The sequence below is a fragment of the Chrysemys picta genome, chromosome 3 (assembly GCF_011386835.1).
Source record: "Chrysemys picta bellii isolate R12L10 chromosome 3, ASM1138683v2, whole genome shotgun sequence".
Taxonomy (NCBI): Eukaryota; Metazoa; Chordata; order Testudines; family Emydidae; genus Chrysemys; species Chrysemys picta.
Genome location: NC_088793.1, coordinates 134,194,779 through 134,201,580, shown reverse-complemented (window position 1 = coordinate 134,201,580; position 6,802 = coordinate 134,194,779). Strand labels below are relative to the sequence as shown.

The window sequence follows — 6,802 nt, the reverse complement described above, 5'->3', positions numbered from 1 at the left end:
AACTAGATCTAATTACAGCCCCTTAACAATATGTAAGTCACAGTAACAGAGTATGAATAGGTATAATCTATACAATGAGGAGCCATAAAAAAGTGTCAAAGCAGGGAGTTTAATGTATAAATTCTTACCCAATCTTATTTGCTTTTCTATCTGCACTCCGCTCTTCTGTTCCTTTGGTACACCAGTTTAAGTCTTTTCTATACAGAAAAAAAATTATATCAGCTTAACTACATTGATGTTAAACAGTTCAACTCCCCTATGCAGCTTGCATTGCTAAATTGCCAAATTTAGCTGAACTGCTTTTAAGTGAGATTTAAACTGGTTGAAGTGCATTTATGTGGGAGGAGGGGTTTACACTGGTTTAACTAGATTAATTGATTTTAAATCGATTTAGTTAAATCAATTCCATTTTTCTCATATAGGCAAGTCTTTAGACTCTCTTGGGATTAAAACAGTATGCTACAGACACACCTCCTGTCCCCCGATCCTCCCGTGGAAGTGGAAGGAGAACAAAGGCAAAACCCTGGGGAGTTGTGTAAATGAGAATCAAGCCCCAATGTATTAAAGCAGGCCTAGAAGGAGTTTAAAGGGAGTTTAAGTTGGTGTAACATACATTTTGAGGGAGCCAGCAGATGGTAAATTATACAAAAGGGAGCTCTGCACCTCTCACACTTTGTGTCATTAAATTCTGTCTAGAATTACTTCCTTATTTAAATTCATCTCTGCATTCACCCCAATGTATCACTTTCTCCTCATCTCTTGTCTTTCTATATTGCCATGATCAACTAGTGACACGTGAAATTTATACAGGTCAAGCAATGACACCAATCTAGTTCTGGGTCCCTGGTGTTTGCTCAGTGATTCATTTCCTCCCACATCGACCTATATTTGTACCTAGTTATAGACTGTTTCTCCTTCTGCCACACTTGTATCATTATTTTTTGCACTGAACATGTGTGGCTACAACATGATGTTACATTTTGCATGCACTTAGTGTCCCCTTGGCCTCCTTCCTGGTTTCAGCTGCACAGACCCCTGGGTGTTGCTCCATTTGGACTCCCACTGTTATTAGTGTAATGAATGCTCAGAACTGCCAGGAAGACTCTCTGAAAGTGAATTAGTTTCTGAGACCATTTTTATAGTGCTCTTAAGGGGCCTGAGGGAGAATTTTGCCCTTGTCTGCTAGATAAAAGATTTGTCTACACTTAAAAGTTTTGCCAGTTAAACTGTATTAGCATAATTAAAGCAACCCCCTCAGTTTGGATGCATATGTGATTATACCAACATAAGAGTGCTTATTCTAATTCAGGTACTGAAATAAGCTATAGTAGTATACATACATGCATTCTTTTATTATGCAAAACATCTCAGTCACATCACAATGAACAGTAAATGCAACACACCAGAGTCCTTGGCCTGCAATCTTCCTCCACGTTTCTTTACACAGTCTTTAAAGCAGTCTTTACACAGCCGTGAGAAGTGTGCCATATCACATCCCATCCAACAACCCACGTAGTGGAACCACACCTGCCCCACCATCAGTTCCTGCAACACTCGCTTTGGCAATCTTCCTCAGTTCATCTCACCCACGTGTCCTGCAAACTCAAGTTTTCTTTATCTGATCGTCTTGATATCAGATATCATTTGTGTAAATCTAGGCAATTGCCTCCTCTTTAGTCATGTGTGCAGTATAGCTAACATACTGCAAGTGCCTGTAGCATTTCAGTTAGAAGGCACTAACACGACTGCTACTCTGAAACCGGTCTTAAGGTTCTGTTTCCTTAGCATCCATGTCTGGCATCCATATAGCAAGATACTGAAGACAAGAGACTGGAGCAATTTTATTTAACACTTCATGGTAATACCTTTGTTTCTCCAGCTGTGGCTGAGTTTTTCTAGAGTAGCAGTTGTTAGTCCAATTCTATGTTGGATCCCTAAGTGATGGTTAGTGTCCCCTGTAGTCATCCTACCCAGGTTTGAAGTGCTGAATACACTCCAATGCCTCCTCAGATTTGGATAAAACTATCTCTGCCTTTTCAACATATCTGACTGTCACCACTGTCTTTTCATGTGACATCTTAAGCTCTTTCTTCTCTGCTTCCAATGCCATTCTGTCTAGCAACTTTTGCACCTCCTCTTGCAATGAGGACCATATCATCAGGGAAACACAGATGACTAATTTTTCATCCAGCCACAGGTACACACACTCCTCTTTTTAAGATTTTTTCAAGAGAACAGCTGAAGAGGATTGGTGGTAGCAAGCAGCCCTCTCTAACACGTACCCTCAAGTCAAACCAACTACTTTTCTCACGCCCCACACTAGGGCTTGGACAGGTATAATAATACCGGGGGGGGGGGGGGGAATCAGCCATACCGGAACTAGTCTTCTGCAGAAACCTCTAAGTGTAAACCAGGCCAAGTGCCCCCAGCAAACCTCCCTCCGTGAAACTGCCTCACCGGGCCCTGCGCGGAGCCCAGCCCCGGGGTCCCCACTTGCTCCCACCAGTGACTCCAGATACAAGGGAAGAGGACTAGGAGGGGTAACAGGGGGCGGGTGAATCAGGGCGAGGGGGAGGGGTGTAGAGGGAGGGGCATGAGGCGATCAGGTCTGTGCAAGAGACGAGCACCCCGCCCAAGGAACCCCCCGGCTCCAGTCACGCTCGGGGCTGCGTTTCCCATTGGCCCGCAGGACACACGTGCTCTCCTGGCGGGCCGCCGGCGCCGCTGATTGGTGTCTGGCGCGTCACCTGTGCGGGGAGGGCCAGGGGGCGGGCTCTGCGTTTCCCGGGTGACGGAGCGGGAGGGGGCGGCTCCGGTCCCGGCGGCAGGAGGAGGCCGGATCTTGGCAGGGGCGGGTGGCCGCTGTCAGAGGGATAAGAGCGGGGCGGCCGGTGCTGCGCGGGGACGCGGCGGTGGCAGCGGCGGGACCCGGTAAGGGGGCTGCTGGTGCCCGAGCGGGGTCCTGTGGTCTGTGTGGGCCTAAAGTTCCGGGGGAGCTGAACGGGTGCGGGTCTGGGGGCACTGAGGGGCGGGGTCTGTGTGGGTCTGGGGGCACTGAGGGGCGGGGTCTGTGTGGGGCTGGGGGCACTGAGGGGCGGGGTCTGTGTGGGGCGCTGACGGGGCTTGTCTGCGGGCGGGGTGTCTGGCTGAGTCTGGGGTCCCCCCACAGAGTAGCGAGGAGGGGGGTTGCCCGGGCTCCGGGGCACGCAAAGCCTCTCCTCTCCCCTCCCCTCCGCGCAGCTTGTGGGCGGGCGGTAACTTTGTTGGTCGCTGGGGCAGAGCCGGGGTTGCGGTTCCTCTTCGGCTGTCCCTGGCCCCGACTGGCGGTGGGGCTGTTCCCGGGCCCGGGCTCTTCAGCCCGGGAGCAGCGCTGAGCTTGGTGCTATAAGGACTATCAAGGAGCTCGGTCCCACGCGGCTGTTTGTGTGAGTTAGAGAGGCGGCGTCGGGTGGCCATGGCATTAATTTGCCTCGGTGAGCATCTGCTCTTAGCCAGAGCGAAAACATTAAATTGTAGTGCTGCTGGGGGTAACCGCTCAAGGCATTATCAAAAGTCAGTTACTAAGTACAGAAAAGACTTTATCTACAGGAGGAATAGCATTAACGTGGAAAGCTTAGATATGTGACTTTCTCTCTTCCCTTAGCCCTTTTGGATGATTTCTTCACTGTTCTTAACCTTTATCAGTTTCATAAATCCTCTCCATCAGTCTTGTACTGTAGAGTGGTACAGAGTGATGGGCACAGAAAACAATGCTTACTTAGAAGTAACTAAGGAGATCCTTAGTGCAGATTTCACCATATTTTGTAAACTTAGTCATTTTCCCCCTGCATCTTCAAAGTGAAAACTTTAAGGTTTTTCAGGAGACTAAAATATTGGACTATGCCAACATTGTTATTTACAAGGAAACATGTATTGATTTTTGTTGTTTGAGCTGTGTCTTCTATCCGATTTAAATGGCCTTACAGAGTTCCATAACCAACTGATAGCACAGCATATTTGGGACATGTTTTTCTTGATGACACCTGCTGTTGTATGAGATATGCACACCCGGTATCTTGAGATGTGGTTAGGTAGATAATGTTATTAAGGCATTCTGGTTTTATTTCATGTAATATGATTTGATTGACGAGTTTCAATAAAATGAGTAAATAATAATCAGATTGGTTTCGTTAACGTCTCACATCTTTTGTATTGTACAATCCAAAGAGCAAATAAGTTATATTTACATAATAGTGTCACTTCCTTTGTTACTTACTGGGCCTTAGCTTGCTTATATTCATGAGCACTTTAATATCTCTCTTCCCTTGATGGCTCTGCTATATCTTTCCAGTGTTCAATATTTTCTTTGCTATCATTAGGTTTAGTGTTACCTACGTAATAGTGTCATAAGCAGTCTATTAAATAGTCTATTTGTATGTGAACAAGAGTCTTATTCTATTTAGGTTTTTATGCTATGTTCATCACTGTATTATTTGAGTGCTTCCAGTAGTGCATCAAGCCATGTGACTAAACATGTATCTGTTGTTTGTTCTCTTATCCTCTCCCCAAGGGAAGAAGCATGTGCAATGGAGTGTCTTGTTAAATATACCCGTTGCAATGTGTTCATGTTAGAGAATGAACAAGATATTTTGTTTATATTAAATGTAAATATTGAATACCTACTAATCTATTGGCAATATTTTAGCATATGTTTACGCTGCGTGCATGTCTTATCTTACAGTCCTGTAGTCATAGTGTAGGCATACAGTTATCACAATGAAAATAAAAGGTCTCAGTAAATTATTGTTCAGGATCACAGAGCACCATAAATAGCGTAAAGGGGAAAAATATGTTTTTTACCTGTCACAATTGTGCATGAAAGAGTACTGTATAGTTTGATGGAATTTTTCTAATAGTATCAGTTTAAAGTTACATCATGACAAGAGATGCTAACTCTCCTCTTATTCTACCCCCCCTTTTTGTAAAAACGTGGGTGGAGAACTTTGCATGCCCAACCCGAACACCTCTTGAAGTTTACTCCTGGGGGAATTCTGTGCCAAAAAAATTAAAAATTCTGCACACAATATTTTACAATTCTATAAAATTCTACATATTTTGTCAAAACAACACAATATAATCATGCTAGTTTCAATTTTGGTAATTTATTTCAAAATACCTGTCAGCAAGTATGTTCATAATAATACTGACAAAAAAGATTCAGGAAATGTTTTTTTTGACAAATGGATTCCTTCCTAGTCATATTAATACAGAACTTGGCATAGTAATTCTTTAAACTACAATATAGAAATGTATTTCCAGCATCCCTTAGAAGCCGTGCAAAGGCTTGGGGGAATCGGGGGTAATAGAGAAGCTGAGGGAGAGGGAAGTAATTGCTGGGAAGGAGCCTGGGGAGGGTTGTTGGGTGTGAGTGGGGGAAGTATGGAACAGGGTTGTTCTAGGGTTTTTTTTATGGAGGGAGGAGAGACAGGGAGTTTGGGGAGCCTCTCCCATTCAGTTAGGCATATCTGACCCCTGCCCCTATGTGACCCTGCAGCCCCCTCCCATTCAGCCCCTGGCTCAGTGCTGTCACCCAACTAACTCCTGAGCATCCCTGTGTGCTTCACTCTCCATGCCTCCTCACCTGGCCACACCTCTTCGGGTGCCACAGCAGCCCCTGCTGGGTGAAAGGTGTAACTGCAGCACCTCTCCAGCAGAATCTATATTCTACGGAAGAAGAAAAATCTCTGGAGGACATGAATTTTGTGTGTGCACAGTGGTGCAGAATTAATCAAAGGATAGAAGTTGAACTAACAAAACTAATGTTGAACTAGATTTTAAGTCTAAGAACTAGACCTAACAGGCAGATGTAAATATGCAAGGGTGCCTTCCTATCAGTAAGGTCTTGAGGCAATCTCACTTCTGCCTCCAAATGCTGAAATTTCCACCAAGCTGTTGTCCCTGGACTTCACTTTGGAATTCTATATTTTATATATATTTTTGGCTAGTTAGTCTTGCACATTTGGAAACGTAATCTCCAGCTGTTGGTGTCTCTCTTGTATCTTCTCATTTCTCTGGAGCCTCCTTGCTGCTGCAAGAAGTAGGGTCTTCACTACTCTACTTCTTCTGGGTCCCCTTTCCACCCATGAATAACTCCAGTGCTTGCTGCTGCTTCTTTGCAGAGTTCTCTTGAGTGACTTGAGTTAGCCTAGCTCAACTGAGACAGCCAGCAACACTGCAAAACAATATTTGAGTTGCTTTGTCCATACTGGTGTGGTACTAAGTCTTCTGGGGCCGTGGCCCTTTGTGTAACTGGAGTCAGGCTAAGCATTCTTTCACAGTGAATTATGGGATAATTTGTCTGCCCTTTCTAGGCACTCAGGAGGGAATTTTGGGATGGCATTAGAGAACTAATGCCGCTCGAGCTGTGTTAACCTGTGTCCATGCTACAGAGTGGTCATGTTAGCAGTTGACAAACTCAAACTTGAGTTGTGCTAACTCAAGCTTTCGCCTCTTAGGGCAGCGTTACTCAAATGCGGCCACCATGGCCGCATGCATCCACCAACAGCTTTTCTTGTGGCCACAACCACCTGAGCTGTGATTGGGGGTGGGGGGAAGCAGTGGCCCCTCCCCCTCACTCTTGCTCCTGGATACGCTGCCTTGGTGTTGGTTGCTGGAGCTGCCAATAGGGGTTGAGCCCTGCCCCCTTCTGGAGACACCCAAGGTACAACACTAGAGGAGCAGCTGGTGAGTTCCCCACCTTCCCCAGGGCAATGGGACTCAGGCTTTGGGCTTCAGTTCTGGGGTGGTGGGGTGGCAGGCTCTG

At 45.7% G+C, this 6,802-nt stretch overlaps 1 protein-coding gene across 6 annotated transcripts in view; it reads left to right on the top strand.

Moving 5' to 3' along the window:
- The first annotated feature begins 2,777 nt into the window (after window positions 1-2,777).
- Window positions 2,778-6,802, top strand: part of LYST (lysosomal trafficking regulator) — a 151,462-nt gene continuing 147,437 nt past the window's right edge. For 3 of the 6 annotated variants that reach the window (XM_042848373.2, XM_005291190.5, XM_042848372.2), the window contains exon 1: window positions 2,778-2,931. The gene's annotated coding sequence lies outside the window, so the exon portion shown is untranslated. Of the gene's footprint in view, window positions 2,932-3,262; window positions 3,426-6,802 lie in introns of those variants that run through there. The other 3 variants (XM_042848374.2, XM_065589057.1, XM_065589056.1) reach the window with 2 other exon arrangements.